Source organism: Glandiceps talaboti, chromosome 1, assembly GCF_964340395.1.
Source record: "Glandiceps talaboti chromosome 1, keGlaTala1.1, whole genome shotgun sequence".
NCBI lineage: Eukaryota > Metazoa > Hemichordata > Enteropneusta > Spengelidae > Glandiceps > Glandiceps talaboti.
The window spans coordinates 24724445-24743712 of record NC_135549.1 but is presented as its reverse complement, the minus strand read 5'-3'; positions in this window follow the sequence as shown (position 1 = coordinate 24743712).

Genomic DNA, 19268 nt, shown 5'->3' with positions numbered 1-19268 from the left:
CAACAACTGATTTGCACTCATTGAATTCTTCTACAGTAACAACTTGTACTAGAAGATTTGTTCTAAGTTTTTTTCCCTCTGAGAGCCCAAAGCTGATATGCTTTCTCACCTAATGAAAGTTTCAGATCCGCATGTGAACTACACATACGCAATGAGAAAGTATTTTGCTAATGCATGTTCTATCTTTGTTGGAGTTTTATGATAGATGAAACTATACTGTTCTTTCAGCTTTTCTTCAGAAATAGCTACTGTTTTCCCTGTATCTTTAGTATTCAGAGTTCCTTGAAAGCAAGAGTGTACTGGTACATTCACAGTAGCTCTTTCAGTATTGCAAACTTGTTTTGAGGAGCATACAGATGACTCTTACTCCTTGAAGCATCTGAAAAAATAGCATACAAATAAAATAGAAATGCCACCAAAGTTGAAGTAAACTTTATCACTGAAGGAGAAGACTCAAAAAGGAAATGGCTTGTTGTTCTGTTTCTGAAGTTCCAATTATAATACATGTATAATTTCTGTCTTGACTACTGACATTGTGTATTTCTCCCCTCCCTTATAGCTGTGAAAACTGGCTGGATTCTTGATTTTTTTCTCTAAAATACAAATATTTGCCCTATTAAATTTATACTACAATAAAAGTAAAACAAACATTCTCCTTTTAAAATATGAAACGTACCACTATAAAAGTATAAATAAACAACGGGCTATTCTTTCACTGCAGGATTATTTCTTCATGGGAATCGATTTGAGTCAATATCGTTGTCGTATAGGAGGATGCTTCAGAGGATGTGAATCACGTAAACATTTTGACGATACTACTGTTATGGTCCTCGGAGCATTTATGTTTGTGAAAATGTTGCTGATCATAGCGGGCATTGAACCCAATCCAGGACCCGAGACTGACAGGTCAAAACAGGTACATTTACGTTTGTATATCGCTACCTTTCGTTTAAATTTGTGGGTCAACCAGTGTTAATGACGACTTGTATTCCTAAAGGCTAACAGGTATAACCTATTGGATATCAACAAGTGGAGAAATACAACTGTTGCCAGCACTGTTCTGATTTTATAACATCACATTAGGAGAATGGTTTACCTGTAGAATGTTTGATCTTAACACTTGCAAATACATCTCTCAATTTGCTTCTTATAGCAATTTCCCTGTCTTCCGGAGAGACATCTATTTGTGCTTCCATTATGATTAGGTTCTTCAACAACTTTGTTGGAACTTCACATTCCACGATAAAGCAAACCCTCATTGGTTTACTTAGGACCTGCTTGGCTTTTGGTGTCACCCTTGCCAGTTCTCGGGTTTTTCTTCCACTTTTATATGCATTGTATACTGCGGCTCGTCGAGGGTTGAAGTTTGATGTTGAACTTGATTGCTTGCTCGAATCAAACCCTTGACTCACTGCAGTGGCTAGCTGCGAAATATTGCTAACCGCAGTACGAGCTTGACCTGTTAAAAAGTAATTCATTTTCTATCACTGATTTTAGGTACAGCCACACACTACAAGTATTTTCAAAAGTTAGTTCTTGAGAAGCATTTTCCTAATTTCCTAACTATTTAACTCATCGTAATTTATTTTGAAATCATATATTGAAATTATCTGGTCCTATCTTTCTGAGCAAACCTCTCTTTTTTTTGGATAATGCGGATGTCACTTTCTCCGCATTACAGTATGAAAACTTAATGACCACACTTTGACTGATATCAAACTAAATGTATTAAGCAACCATAGTAATTTTGGAGTGAGATATCTCACAGAGGGGGGTGAGTTGGCAAGACAGCTGGTTAAATTAGTAATAAAACCTATCACATTTAATGATTTATTAGGGTTCAATATCTCGTGTGAAAACAAAACCAATACAACTACTCACTGGGCAGAGAGCCATAAAAGAAATAGAGCCTGGCTTTACATATTTTCACAAATTTACAATTAACACCTAATCTAGCGACAGAATATGAAAATAAAATGTGTGATTTGAATCTTCAAAGGATTGCCATAAAAATTTGCATAAAAAATAAGGAGGGGCAGAGGCACTGGGGAACTGTAATATTGTGTAAGCATCAATACTTACTTATCACCCCGCCGCTGGTTGCCTGAATAACTGTATACGTTCCGTTATGATTCCAATTACCATTCGGTGGTATAAATCTATCTCGACTACCGTCGTATCGAACGGCCATTTGTATGCCATCCCAATGCCACCGTAAACCGTTGGCATTGGGAAACTGGGCTACGATACTCCGTCTATACAGATGGCCGTCCTCATCAAGAGGTACATGTATGTGCACTATCGCAACCCCTTCTGTACAGCACGGTACTGACGATGATGATGATGCCGCCATTACAGTCTACCGAATTGCCACCACAGCCGCAGGGTGGCTTTGACCATTCAGCCGATAGACGTTAGAGAGACCTCTATGTCGAACGAAACAATCTTGGTTACCCAGACTACTCTTCGGTTTCCGTTGACAAACATGAATGAAAGTTATACAACATGAAAATAGTTTTTAAAGAAGGAAAACATGTGTTTTAGTAAAAAGAACGCAGATTTGACCAAGGCAAACTTGGATTTGAACAACAAAAATGTACGTTTTACAGAAAGAAAATAGGTCTATTGAACATGAATGGAAGTTATACAACAAGAAAATAGTTTTTAAAGCAGGAAAACATGTGCTTTAGTAAAAAGAACGTAGATTTGACCAAGGCAAACTTGGATTTGAACAACAAAAATGTACGTTTTACAGAAAGAAAATAGGTCTATGGAACATGAATGGAAGTTATACAACAAGAAAATAGTTTTTTAAAGAATATTGCAACGTTTGGCTTGCCATATACAAAGGAACTTACAAGTTTGTTGGAAGGGACGTTTGTTTGCATTGCTTGTGTAACAATTTTATGATTTGTTTAACTTTTGAGGGACGCACCGTGTGTACACTACTTCCTTCTAAATGTAATACAATGTAGTTTAAATTACGGATGTTCCACGTTGCGACAAAGAAACCCGGGCATTTACGCATAGATTCTCTGGTGCCTGTTCTAAATTGGATTCGCAAGTTTAGCTAATTGTATCAAAAATATTCTCGCCAAATGCAGATTTTATTCGCATTTTGCGATTTGGCGAGCGGGCAGCGGAAACTCTGCTTCACTGATAAATTAACGGCAAATTTAAATTATACACAAAACCCATTTCAACATGGCATATTGGTATTACTATTGATAATGTTAGCAGCGTAGACGAACATGCCATGTAACGTCTTTCTGTGGAAAATACATTTTTCTAGAATTTCAGTTTTGATTGAACTATTGGTGCTTGTACATACCAAGAATTGTATAATACTTGGATACTTTTATATAAACCAAAATTGGGTGAAATTCGTGTAAGTATATATGTATTGAAGTTGAATATGCTAACGAACTCGAGTACAACGCATGCAAATGTTGCAAAACTTTATTGTCGCCAAGGAAACGCAACATGGTATGAAAATAAACAAAACCCCATATTGAGATATCGTACCTGCGCGCGCGTACGATTACAGCTAGCATACACGGTTGTGGTTAACCGCAAATAAAAAAAATAAACATCGACTTTATATAGACCATAAACCACTTTAGTCGTAAGCATTTTCGATTTGCCACTAACTGACGAAATAGTAGAATTTGTCTGATGCACTACAAGTGAAATGATTTTACTTTACCATGGGTCAAGACACTACGTAATTTATTTGTATCAATACTATCATATTCATACTATCGATATTTTTTTTATTGGCAGTGCCACCTGTTTTACATTCAAAAGTTGTATTACATAAGGAAGTTTAAACTTACCAGGCTCCTTCCCGGGTGGCAAGGGTCTGCCGCTCAACCTGTTCAACAAACAGTATGTTTTTTCAGACATGGTCCCTTGTGAAATTTCGTTTACGGCTTGAACCAAATCCTTCTGACGATGAATTGTTGATAAAGTAACTACGTGTGGTATGGCACTTTTCCATACCACACTCTCGAAAGCATAATTACCTTTGTCGCCGTAGCGATTTGGGACAGGGGGCAATTGTCTAAAATCTCCACACAAAAAACACTGAACTCCGACGAAAGGTAAATCTGACTCCCGAACTGCCTTCAAAACTATATCAAGTTGATCAAGCGTTGCTGCAGAAACCATGGAAATTTCGTCGATTACGAGGGTGTCGACAGCTTTAATTTTATCTCGGGATTTAGAAATCTCCTCGCTTTCACATATTCTTACAAGTTCTCCGTCCTCAAAACGTCCGTCCATCAGTCCGGCAAACCGGTGTAGAGTTGTTGCCTTGTATTTCGCTAGTTGTAAAGTAGCTATTCTAGTGCTTGCAATAATTCGATAACTTCCACTACTTCTGTCTTTTGTAACTCCTCTATTATTAGTCCGAGTGTTTTTGTTTTACCTGTTCCAGCTTGACCTGTCACCCAAAAACTGTGACCTACCATTGCCATATTTACAGCGAACTTCTGCATCCATATCGATGTTTTTGTAAACGAGACTCAGAGTGTTGTTGACAAAAGTTTATTTATATTTGTATATTGTTATTAATCTATCGTCTGCGAATAAGATGAGCATGCGCACAAGGTTTGACGTCATTATTCTCTCTCTCTCTCTCTCTCTCTCTCTCTCTCTCTCTCTCTCTCTCTCTCTCTCTCTCTCTCTCTCTCTCTCTCTCTCTCTCTCTCTCTCTCTCTCTCTCTCTCTCTCTCTCTCTCATATATTTTTAGAGTCGACCAAGATTCATTGTGGTAAGATTGTTCCGTTACTGCTGTCTTTGGTATGTTCTTGTGTTTTAATTTAGAATGTCTCTTAAGGTTTCTCCTCAACATTTCTTGTTGACACTGCCCACACCTTACATACACCTTTTGCTGGGCAGTTGATTATTTGGGAGATGTTATAGATTGCTTTTTAGGAAGATGGTTCCCCCCATGATTGACAATTAGTAACTCTTGGGCCGATGGTCATGCACTCAAACAGAATGTCAAATTAGATGAAATAAGAAGACGTACAGGGGAGCCAACATATGAGTATGAATGGCCTCTGTCGTCTACTTTAGGGTAAGGCATGGGTGAGAGTGAAAGATCAAGTTACAGGATCTAGGACGAGTTTTAGAGTCAAAATGACTAAAGTCAATAAAAAAATATATCTTATTCTGCAGGATAGGACACCAGAAGAGATGAAAGAACTTGCTATTGTTGTCAAAAAAACTAAACACAAAGATAAACAATTATAGACTGGTACTCTTTTGTAATGTGGAATAGCTATCTATTGTCAAGAGGACATTGAAAGATGTTAATTGCTTCAAAAAGCTTGAAGATGCCTTTTATTATATACAAAATACAAAGAGGAGAGGTAAGAGTATTTATAAGATCTGCAGAAACCTTAAGCGAAATATCTGCCACCTTTGGAAAGACCAGTATGATTAGTCTTATGTGCAGGACTCTGACAAATGTTGCTTATTTATTTCTAAATTCATTTGTCAATGACGTGTGGATAAAAAAAATCAATTAGAAAGTTGTTGTGGAGACAAAATGTGAAAGGTTAATATAAATCAGAATTACAAGCCCCTCTGATCTGAGCTACCAATGATTGTCTGGTTCCTACTGGCACTTCAATCATGTGAGAGAAAATTGCTCTTTGTATGCAGATCAAAAAGTGGTGAAGAAACAGTATGCTGATCAGCACTCCATTGTGTTTCTTTCAAAGGTCACTGTATCAAGAAACTTCATTCTGACAATTTAAACTGGACTGCTTTTATGATGCCCCCAAATTACAATGTGTGAACGATGTTTTATCACATGGTGCATGATTGCCAACAATCAATTATTTTTTTCTGGCAAATGGAAGGTAAAGGAGACCAAAATCAGCTTTATCACTGTTCCTCTATATATAAGTTTGACCACAGACTGTAGAGTTATGTGGCCCTCTAAATTTCTTTTGTGCAAGGTCTGTTGCATTCTGGAAATATTACAATATCCTGCTTTACCATTAATATAGTTTGCCACATGCAAATTACTCTGCCCTCTCTTGTGTATGGTTTGAGTTTGGTCCTTAATGCAAATCTTCAGAACCCAATTCTCAGGAGTCTTGAAATAGCAAAAAATGATATTTGTCTATTCTTATACATGCTACCATTGACACAGTTTTCTGATCTTAATTCCACAGAATCCACGGTCACTATGACTGATGCAGTCAAAGCATTTGTTGTTGGCTATTCGTCTGCATCCAAAAAAATCACTTCTGATCAAGTATCAGTTGGAGGACAACACAACTTTTGGGTTGTCGCGGAAGATATGATTAAAAAGGATGGAGATGGACAAGTGGTCTATTTAGACCAAAAACCACTCAAGATTTATGACATCATAACTTTACTCACAAAGGGTCCTGGATGCTGGATGGAAGATGTGGGGCAGGTAAGTTAATACTACTATCAATTGCTCATGGATAGATGCGATGAACAATGGTCCAGTAAATTATTTTAAACAAATGTATCTATTGCATTTGAAATGGGTTAGTTGGATATCTTATGTTTATAAAATTCATTATGCAAATTTATATGTTTTTGCAGGCCGCACATACTAGAACACTAACCAGTACTCTGCTCCTATCAGATCACATTTATTTCTAATAAACATCACATGGTCACTAATCTTCATCCCCAATTCAATTACAATTCTTATATTATTAATAACAAACTACAAAGAGAAAGACAGATCAAAGAGAAAAAGCATACGCTGCAAGGTATACCAATGTATTACGCCTACCATACTATGATGCAGTCAGATTTGTAGTGATAGATCCTATGCATAACCTGCTACTCGGATCTGCAAAACATGTCCTTAAAATACAGAAAAAGAAAGGTCTTTTTCAGGACAAGGACTTCGAAAAGATACAGTAAAGAGTACATGACATCAATATTCCATCAGGGAAGGTCGCATTCCTAGCAAAATAGGCTCTGGCTTTTCACGATTTACTGCTGACCAATGGGAAAATTGGACATTTATCTATTCGCTGATGGCCATAAAAGACATTATTACTGGTGAACACTATGAATGTTGGAAGTTGTTTGTGCATACCTGTCGAATACTGGGTTCACGAACAATATCAAAAGTGAAGATCAAAGAAGCACACAACTATCTAAGACTGTTCTGTAAGAAGTTTGAAAAACTGTATGGACAGCAAAATTGCACACCAAATATGCATCTCTATCTTCATTTAAGAGATTGCTTGCTTGATTATGGGCCTGTTTATTCATTTTGTGTATTTTCTTGTGAAAGATATAATGGTATTTTGGGCAGTTTCCCAACAAATTGTCATTCTATTGAAATACAATTAATGAGAAAATTCATGCAAGGTGTTACAGTTCATACATTGCAGATTACACAAGAATGTGATTTATATGATCATATATATTAGATAGCTTGTCAATGTGTACAGGTTCGATAGCAAAATGTAATAAAAGTGACAAGTGGACACTTGAAGGGATTAGAAAACAATCAAGTGAACATTTACAAGGCATCGCATTCAGTAAAAATGATAGCCAGGTTCCTTTACCCTATAAAACCTTCTGTGCTGGAAAGCAGTGATTTGGATATGCTTCAAAAAATGTACTGCCACTTTATGAACCAGATAGCTTAAGCTGGGTCATTTCACTGATAGAAGTTTTTGATAGGGTTTTACAGGCAGGTCAATTCTATTCAAATTCACTTCGTAATCAGACCAATTCTTACATTTCAGCAAGATGGTGTACAAAAGCATGTGACACTGGAAAGAAGGTAATAAACCCTGGTAGTGGACAGGAATGGATTGGTAAGATTGCTGAACTGTTCAGGAGTGAAGTAAAAACTTAAAGTCAATAATAAATGTAAGAAAGCCTCACATATAATTGCCAAAGTTCATTTGCTGTGTTTTTGACTATATATATCTTATTTTGCAGGATTGGATACCAGAAGAGATGAAAGAACTCACTATTGTAGTCAAAAACCTAAACACAAAGATAAACAATTATAGACTGGTACTCTTTTGTAATGTAGCATAGCTATTTTATTGTCAAGAGAAAGATGCTAATTGCTTCGACAAGGTTGAAGATGCCTTTTATTATATAGAAAATACAAAGAGGAGGGGTAAGAGTATAAGATTTGCAGCAACCTTAAAAGAAATTTCTGCCACCTTTGGAAAGAGCAGTATGATTAGTCTTATGTGCAGGACTCTGACAAATGTTGCTTATTTATTTCTAAATTCATTCGCGATGACGTATGGATAAAAAAATCAAATAGTAATTTTGGACACTTTTGTCATAAGGAATGTTGTTGTGGAGACAAAATGTGAAAGGTTAAAATAAATTAGAAATACAAGCCCCCTCTGATCTGAGCTACCAATGATTGTCTGGTTCCTACTGGCACTTCAATCCTGTGAAAGAAAATTGCTCTTAGGGCAAAATGTAATAAAAGTGACAAGTGGACACTTGAAGGGATTAGAAAACAATCAAGTGAACATTTACAAGGCATCGCATTCAGTAAAAATGATAGCCAGGTTCCTTTACCCTATAAAACCTTCTGTGCTGGAAAGCAGTGATTTGGATATGCTTCAAAAAATGTACTGCCACTTTATGAACCAGATAGCTTAAGCTGGGTCATTTCACTGATAGAAGTTTTTGATAGGATTTTACAGGCAGGTCAATTCTATTCAAATTCACTTCGTAATCAGACCAATTCTTACATTTCAGCAAGATGGTGTGCAAAAGCATGTGACACTGGAAGGAGGGCCTGGTAGTGGAAAGGAATGGATTGGCTTATGAAGTCATCCCAGATAACCATACCACACTCAACCAGGATGAAATGGAGTCAGATCTGAACACTATTGGCCACTTCACATGCCTTCACCATATACTTGAAACATCTCCCTCAGAACTAAGTGAAGAAGAGGAAGAATCATCAAAGTCACCTGAGGAAATTGTACTTTCTGAGCTTTCAGTTTCTGCTGAAGAATGCATCAAGATTGAAAATGATACAATTGGCATACAAGATAATAATATATGTAGGTGAGTATGTAAGGGACAGATTACAGGTACCAGTTGCAAGGACTATTTGTGGATCTTGAAATCCAACCAACAAAATAACGCCTGCCTTCAAGGTGGAACAGCCTGGAGAGCAACAAAAATTAAAGCATATATAATATCGCAATGACCATGAAGATATTGCTATATATGTGTTTGAAGATCAGTTAACTACCATTGTAAAGACCCATTCACTCTGAAAATGGAAAATGGTAAATTAGCGGCATCTCCTGACAGGGTTGGAGTAACTGATCCTAACGATGCTGTAGTAGAGGTGCAGAGTCTCTCAGCTAGTAGAGAGTTTTCACCAATGGCGGCCATAAAAAGGAAAGAAAATGAGAGCGCTTTTGCATTTTGTCGTGTAAACAATGTGTATTAAGGCACGCCATAAGTGCTATTGTCAAGTTCAAATGGAAATGGCGATGACAGGTGTGAATTGTTCGATTGCATATCTCATCATTTTCACACATGTGGATTTCCCCGTGTACTAGATACGGATCCAGTTTGATGCAGATTTCTGGAAGCAGGCACAAAGGGAACTATTGGATTTCCATGAAGAATGGATCTTACCTGCCCTAATTGTAAAATGCTTAGGCAGAAAATTGTGAACTGTCATGATGAACAAACTGCCCACCTGAAAAAGAAGCCTTCCACAAACTACTGAGAGTAGTTTCTAAAATATGCTGACATTCATTTCAGTTACATCCAACTTGGTACAATCTGGAAATGTAAACAAATTAATTGGCTGGATAACATTTGACATAGCATGTTGGAAGTACAAACAAGTATTACATTCCTTTAAGTGATGTGAACAGTTTATGGCCTCTTTACACAATAGCCCACATTAACAAACAACTTTTCAAGTTGTCCTGGTGTTCCACATAGAGCAGTGATAAAGTTGTTCTTATCATACCATATATGTCTCTGTACCTCCAACATGTGATGCCAAGTATTATTAGATCCAATCCTGTTGTTTATAGTTAGTTTGTAATGAGATATGCTTGTAACTGCTTGCCTATCACTGGTTGTAATGTGTTACACAGGAAATGAGATACCCCAAATCTCATCCAATCCACAGCATGACTTCATTACAGTAATCCCCCTACACATTTCATAATATAAGGGACACTGCAATTCTATTTCTTTCTTTACACTAGTATGTTCATACTGCCCCCTGCCAAAGATGTTGTTTACATTGGTAATATTATGTCATCCATGAGGCCAACCTGGTCTTGGTGTTGTTAGCCTAGCGGTACACTTTGGCAGTACCGTTAGTCGACAATGGTTCGACGTTGTGTTTTTGGAGGCTGCAGTAACTCACAGTGATTCGATCACCTTACATTGCTTTCCTCAAGATGCTCCCATAAGAAGGCAAGGGATAAAAGCCGTCAAAATAACCCGGAAAAAGTGGCAACTGTCGCCATATAGTGAAGTATGCAGTACTCATTTTGAGCACACTGCGTTCGAAGACCAAGTGTCTACAAAAATGTCTAAAACTTGGTCTTTTCAAAAGAGAAGAAAACTAAGGGTGAACGCGGTACCATCGATATTGATACCACAACAGAACTCCACCACTTATTTGAAATGTGACCAGTCACGAAGTTGTCCGGAGAAGCGAGAGCATTTACGGGTAAGTCCTTTCCAAAGAATTTGAACTTTTTTGACCAAGAGACTAAGTTTATGCTTGTAAAATGGTTTATAAGTAGATGATAAATTTAGAAACAAGAAATGTAAAGCACTCTCGCGAGTATGGAGTTTTCCCGTTACTTTTTATGTCACAATTTCTGTCAAAAAGCAATGTAACAGAAGTAATCAGTTCACACGAGTTTTTAGTCAGCTTTGAATTCTTTACAAGAAGAGAGAAGGTGTTCCTCCTCCACACCAACTATTTTTCTCCCAGTATGTTTATATTCCTAGTAGTATTTTTTGGCCCAATCAAAACTTTTCCTAAGAACTGACACGGTTCAACGGTTTAGTAGCCAAGAGTGTTACAAGCTTTTGTGAAGTGTTTTTTTTCATAATTATTTACCTTGGCAACTACTAAAGTATTTTTTTTTATTGTTCCAATAATGTCCAATTTCAAAATAGGGTAGGTAATAAAGTAATTTAATTTTTTTAATTTTTGTTGTTCAACCAATTTCAAAATAGGGTGGGTGGGATTATTTTGTTACATTTTGTGTGTGGTTCAGACCATATCAGAATTTTATTTTTTGACGAATTACTTCCACTCAAAAACAAACCATGTGTTGCTGACAAGACATCTTCGATAGTTGTTTAGGTGTAAGACAGGTGAATGGAGATACCATTAAAACAATTTTTGGATTGGATTTTAAAATAAATTTCCATGAAATTCCAATTTTTTTTTCTTTCAGCTAGTAATCAGAAGACACATTCATGTATATTCAGAAGACAAAATTCATACAATGCATCAGGCATTTTGCCATATTATGATCACATAGGGTGGTACTGTCATCAAATCTAAATTTTTTGCATGACATTTTTAATAAACTGACGACATTTGTAATAAAATTGCCGACATTTGTAATAAAATTTTTGTTTGTTTGTTTGTTTGTCAGTCAAAGGGTCAGCTATAAAAAGCTGTTGAAGGTTATTGGAACATAACAAAATGTTTTGCCTAATCATGTTCTGCACTGTGTCAACTGAGAATCGAAACACACTTATATTTTCATTGAATTTTGTATTGTATTTCGCTACCTAGCACATTTACTACTGCTCATCCATGTTCCCAAGATATTATTTGAAGGTTACTCTATTAGATTAATAAAATGTCCTTTTTTCTTTATCATTCAGGTAAAGTGCTGGACAAACATCTCTGTTGTTCTTTCTGTCGGGAATGTCAAACATGGGAAGACAAACCCAAGGACATGACATACATGGAATGGTTCTTGGAGCATGAGCCGCAATGTACAATGAATCATGATTGATCGGCAAAGAGTATGGAAGAACAGGGTGCTGTTTGAAAGGTCAAAAGAGAGGCAGAATTTCAGGTAGGAAACTTTTGCCCACACAAGAACATGCCCCACCCCACCAAAGCTAATCTTATCCGTGAAACTTGGTCTATTATATAGTAATTTCAGAATCGTGTTAAGTGTCTGTCTAGATTATTTATTGATGGCATGGTAGAAAAGTAATTGAAATATTATACACTTTCATTGTAAGGAATGAAGTAGTTGCGACTCACTGTGTTTGTCAACAGGTATACCGAATACATTGGTGACGGAGATAGTTCAGCATTTCGCAGTGTCAAACATGTCTAGTCGTAGGACAGCACTGAAGTTGAAAAGCATGATTGTGTAGGACATATCCAGAAAAGAATGGGGACACACCTGAGAAAGTTGATAGACCAACACAAAGGTAAGAGGTACGTATGTTTATTAAGAAATGTTTGGCAATCAATGGCAGCACATCATATACAATAAGGGGATTTAGGATTAAATCTCCCACCTTGTAACTGTGACAATATTGTGGATTTAAAAATATTGATTACTTTTCTTACAATCTCTACTGGTTTCAGGTGGCAAACTTGATGGTAAGGGGCTTACAGTGCGAAACCGATTGACAAACCAAATGGTCAACGCTTTTCAAGTTTTCTATGGTATTGCAATAAAAAGTAACAAAGGTAAGCTGAAATGATAAAGACTTCAATGACAAACTAACACACTAATTTTGATTATAAAGTGTTGAATAGTTAGTGTCCTTTCTGTATGTGGATTTCCCAGTTTGTCTTTCAACTCTGGGTATGAATTATAAAATACTGTTAGGATATGATTGGGTATTTACTTTCAATTTTTAATTTATAAAACAATGTTATCATAGCTTCCTACTTGAAAAATCAATGTGAAACAACATATGACAAGTCGTTGTTTGATTCAAAGTTACTCCAGGGCGCAAGAACATGCTACACACACAATCAAAATGAAAGTCTACATCACTGTCTCTGGTCCGTCCTGCCAAAAGACCAGCGTCACGGATCTGAAGAAGTGAAACTAGGTGTAAATCTGGCTGTTCCAACCTTCAACAGTGGATTCTTGAAGTTTTGTGTGCCATTGTGTCAGGAAAGCGGAATGGTAGCCAGTTCCACTATGAGGTCATTATGGTACTCGGTAGATAGAATAAGAGTTAGAGATGCAGATTATAAGGCTAGGCGAAGTGTGCAACATAAGCGAAAGAAGAACAAAGACGGCACCAGAAAGTGGACAAGTTCCAGTATGCTGAGGGAGCACATACAAGTCATGTGTATACAACAAGACTGTGGTGTCGGGCAGAAAACGTTCCCAGTGTTTCAAACCAATGATAGGACACAAAAGATCACAATGTATCATTTAAAGATTTCCTACAGTGTACATCACACTGATTTGGTGTGGTATTTTGAATGAATGAATGGATGTATGAAATGATTGTACATCATATATATGAGGACAAGTTGTGGTGTTGGTACAAAGGAACACATGAATCACGGAATGGATCAAAACAAGCTGCCATTTTCAGAATTGTAATTATGCAGTACACAGATACTCCTAGCAGCACTATTTAATGCATGTGATGTGCAGTGCACACTTATAAATGCTTCCCCCCCCCCCTTTAGAGCCAAACTTTTACTAGTACTTCCAGACATGCATACATTCACTGGTGTTTGGTTAGTGTAAATGTGACATGTCTGTAAAAGTTCTATTCAATTAAAAGAGAATTAGTTATTTGATATTTACAAATATTGAGGAAGTGCTGTTACTGCCAGTGTGCACAGTATTCATTTACATCAGCCCAGCACCATCATATTATTTGGGATAATATGCATGTTAGTCCAAGGTATTTTGTTCACACAGATGCACAGTGCGAGATAAATCTGATCTACTTATTGTCTCATGCTCAGTATCTTTGCACAAAAGAACAGGATGCATTCAATACAAAGTTCATCAATCACAACACCCACTGCAACTTTACAATAATACTTGGACCATTTAAGTAACATACAATGATTTATTGATACTGCAATCAAAATATTCAAATAAAATCAAAATATTTGATATATAAAACAAAATAACTCGGTTGTCTTCTTTCTTTGTTGAAATTGTCTACAATGTAGCTGCAACAGCTTAAACAAGTACCTCCATTGTAACTTCATAAGCAGACTTTGAATTAGATAAGCATCTTACACTGTTCACAATTAGTGTACGTACGTACGTACGTACGTACGTATGTGTGTGTGTGTGTGTGTGTAGTGATCATGTGCCACTGCAAACGAAAATTTGGATTCTATTCTGAAAGTGATGCAATATGATTATTGTTTATTATACATGTTTTTGTCATTTCTGTCTAGGCAAAGGATGTTGGGCCAAACAGTGTTCATTATGCCTACCTACCAGTGGTGCTGAGGCGACTGTTGCCCAGAAACGTCAAGGCAGATCTATGGGCGGTAGCGTACTATTACTTGGTTATCATTATAGTACAGGAGTCTATCATGTGCTTTGGTCTCAGTATACTATATGTGTCTCATGATGTTAGAATTTTCCACCAAGTTCGTGCACGATGAAAGTTTAACACACAGCCCCTCTTTCCCGCCTCTATACATTTCTTTCTACAAATACTTTCAATCAAGTGTTGTCGCACAAACTATGCAAAATTGATGGAAGACAAAAATGATGATGAAGTTGCAGCAACTTTTCAAAAGAGCAGTCTACATTATGCATTTTGGAAACAACAGAGGGAAGCCGCCCAAACGTCCAACAGACATAGGAGATGGCACCCACATATAATCAAATGGTGCACTGCATTGCACGCGAAATCTCCAAGTGCCTACAAAATGATAAGAATATCAAAATATCTCATCCTTCCCCATGAAAGTACTCTAAAAGACTACACTCAGTTCACTACGGCCAGTATGGGGATAAATACAGCAATTACTGACAGAATTAAGGGAGACATTGACTTTAAAACAATGCCAGAACACAAGAATGTTTGTCTCATTTTCGATGAGATGAAGATTAAGTCTGGACTTGTGTATTCAAAGTCTCCTGGGGAGCTTGTTGGTTTCATTGATCTAGGCAACAGTGACGAAGAGATGAGACAGTACGTGATGATTTCGCCTTATTTCACATTTTTTCATTATAGGACTTTACCTCTGTGTGATTGCACAGATAAATATGGAAAGCCACAACTGACTTAAGTGTGCAATTACCGGTACTATTATTGTATGTGCAAATACTATGTTATTATGTGCATTGAATAGTTTATTATGTGCTTACCTAAGTTATTATGTGCATACTGTATTATTCTATGTACAGTTACTATTATTGTATGTGCAAACACTGTCATTATGTGCATTTAATAGTTTATGTACAGTTACTATCATTGTATGTGCTAACATGTTATTATGTGCATTAAATAGTTTATTATGTACAGTTACTATTATTGTATGTACTAACATTATGTTATTATGTGCATTAAATAGTTTATGTGCAAATATTAAATTATTATGTGCATACTACTGTACTATTATATGTACAGTTACTATTATTGTATGTGCAAACACTATGTTATTATGTGCATTAAATATTTTATTATGTGCAAATATTAAGTTATCATGAGCATACTGTATATTATATGTACAGTTACTATTATTATATGCGGTAACACTACGTCGTTATGTGCATATAGTAGTTTATTAAGGGCTTTCGTTAAGATCCCCCGCTAGAGGGCACACTTTCTCAGATTCAAACACGCACGCGCCGACTTGAGTTGCTGTTGTGTTATCCTTTTGTGAGCACGTCCTGTCGTCTGCCATGGAGTCTGTTCTGTCAGATTTAGGTCTGTCAGCTTTGGCAGCACGTTTCTTGACATGACAGAGGGAGTCACTTTCTCTCATGTGCTCGACATGAGTGGGGAAAATTTAAGTTTTGGTGTCAGAAGATTGGGTGACCGACTTGATTTAAGAAATCGGTGCCGGGAAGCTTTGGGGCGGTCCGGGCAGAAAGCAGGGAGCTGGCAGACAGGGGGTTCAACTCGTGCGGCAACTAGATCGCCTAGTGACGTCTAGATCAAGATCTACTGTAACTTAGGGGAGAACCATATGATTTCGGGGGTGGAGGAAGTAGGTATGGGAGCACATTTTCTTCCCAGTCAGAGTGACAGCAATTTTTTTTCTGTCAGTCCTGCATCAATTTTTTTTTCAAATGGAGTAGCATTGCGATTTTTTTTTTAATTAGTCATTAAGTTTGAATGCGTTGTTCATACCTATACCATGTCACAATGGTTCACAACTGTACCTCTAAATAACTTGTTCTGTGCAAGTAGAAGAATTAGCAGTTAGTATGAAAGACGTCTGTCTACATTAAATTACAACTTTAAATTATAGAACAGTTCCAAAATCAACTCTGATCAGTACTAAACCTGCTTTTCTTTGAATCAGTCAATTCCTCAAAGTTGTCAGGGAAGATATTATTTTTTGTATTTCGTTATATTTGTTGTTCCTCAATTTTTATTGTCAACTTGAGAAAGATTTATTTGTACATCTTTATAAGAGATTTATATTGAAAGAAAAATATATTGATATTAACACTAGTTTATTGACTCCTGTCTTGTTTTTTTAAATTGTCTTAATTTACACAAACCAAATAGTCCCCTTCAGACATTGACTGTGTCATTGAGATATTGCAACAAAAATCCTGAAATATGTTTTCTTGGGTCAGAAAAGGAAAGGAAAACTTTGTGTGCACTTGGGTTTAAAGCAGAGCTATATAGTGCATGTTTTAATGATAAGTGCTGGAAAAAAACAGGAATTTATACTTGTATTAAAAACATTTGCGGCGCCTATGGCGGCGTGCCGCCAAAGAATACATGAGAATAAGGTTTCCAAATTTGCTCATTTCTGGTGCATTGTGACAATTTCTTTTTTTCACTTCTGTCTGTCATGACAAATTTTTTTTTCAAGCCATTACAGGATCAAAAATTTTTTTTTTCTGGTTCACCTGGAAACAATTTTTTTTTCTCAAAATCCTCCATACAAAACAATGATATAGTACTATGTTGAGTATGGCCATAATGTCCTAAAGTCTGTCCATAATATACTATCAGGTTAACGTTATGACATAGCTTTAGCACATTCAATAATAGTAACTGTACATTGAATAATACAGTATGCACATAATAACTTAGGGTTAGTACATAATAAAGTATTTAATGCACATAATAACATAATGTAAGCTCATACAATTATAGTAACTGTACATTGAATAACATAGTATGCACATAATAACCTAAGGTTGGTACATATAATAAACTATTTAATGCACATAATAACAATGTTAGCACATACAATAGTAGTAGCAGTGAATAATAAACTATTTAATGCACATAATAACATAGCGTTTGCACATACAATAATAGTAACTGTAAATTTAATAATACAGTATGCACATAATAACTTAAGGATAATACATAATAAACTATTTAATGCACGTAATAACATAGCATTAGCATATACAATAATAGTAACTGTACATTGAATAATACAGTATGCACATAACTTAAGGTCAGTACATAATAAACTATTCATTGCACATAATAACATAGTGTTAGCACATACAATAATAGTAACTGTACATAATAAATTATTAAATGCACATAATAACATAGTGTTTGCACATACAATAATAGTAACTGTACATAACTATTAAATGCACATAACAGCGTTTGCACATACATAATAGTAACTACATAATAAACTATTAAATGCACATAATAACATAGTGTTTGCACATACAATAATAGTAACTGTACATAGAATAATACAGTATGCACATAATAACTTAAGGTAAGCACATAATAAACTATTCAATGCACATGATAACATAGTATTTGCACATACAATAATAGTAATTGCACACTTAAGTTCCATAGATAAACATTCAAATCAATGATACAGAGGACATGGGGTACAAATCATAGTTCATAACATAATTACATAAATCATTAATGTATTCAATACTGAATGTTTTTTTCCCCTTTCCTCTGTGTGTTATGTATGACAGTATCAACATCAGGACATTACATGGACATAATTAATTAATCTTAGTAGAATTGATATTGGCATCAATGGGACTGATGGCACTGCTGGCCTGAGATACCTGCCAAGAATATCTCACGAACACATACACCTCACACCTTCATTGCGGATGAAAGTAAAATTGGCAGCACAAGTCACAAAGTGTAATGTCAAACATTTTCGTCTGTACTGACTGACTTGCAACTGATTTTTATTATGTTTGATTATTCAGTGACTGCTTATTTCAAAGATTTAATAGTGATCACCAAAATCTACAAATTGTATAAATCACCATTTAATTTATGTTTCATACCTCATTATTTCAGGTGCTCAGTGATAATGTGGCAAAAGGCATTTATTTGCAAGGGGAGGCATGATACAAAGTCAACAGACAATTTTGTGACAATGATTGATAAGTTCTTCGACTGCTTGAATGTATCAAATAAATTTCAAGGGAGAGGGCACAGGAAAAAAGAACAGGAGCCATAGCGCGTTTCAAGGTAAAGGCTAACTCGGTGCTTTGTACAACAGTTGATATTAATATTCAGTGAGGGCAATTTGTATTTACTTGTATGTACATTAATCACTTTGACACCTAAATAGTGACATTTTTACATTACTTGGCATGTTGACACTGTTTTATACTGTTTACATACATACATACATACATACATACATACAAGAAAGATGACAATGAAAGTTTATTTCTCAAATAGATCATTCGCAGATGTTCATAAGAAATGATCCTTTTCTTTTTTACAGTGGTTCAAGATGACTTCTTAGGTTTCTTGAGTGACTGGGAAAGGGAATGTTTGGCAATGCCTAATATGTTAATGGTAGAGAAAAAGAAAGATGTCCCTAAGCAGAGAGACCTTAGAAGGCTATCGAATAACAGGTCAGTGTAATGTTTAATATTTTTAGCTGTTACAATAGTAAGGCTATGCATGGCCATTGTTTTCCTCCTTAGAAGTATTCATGAAAACCACCTTATCAAAACTAGTAGCATTATAATAAAAGTTGATAAATATTGGTTGTAGCACTTTTTTGTCAGCAAGCCACCTATTACTGGTCTTGGATATGATCTAATGGTGTCGTCTTTCAAATTCATCCTGGATAGTCGGGTAA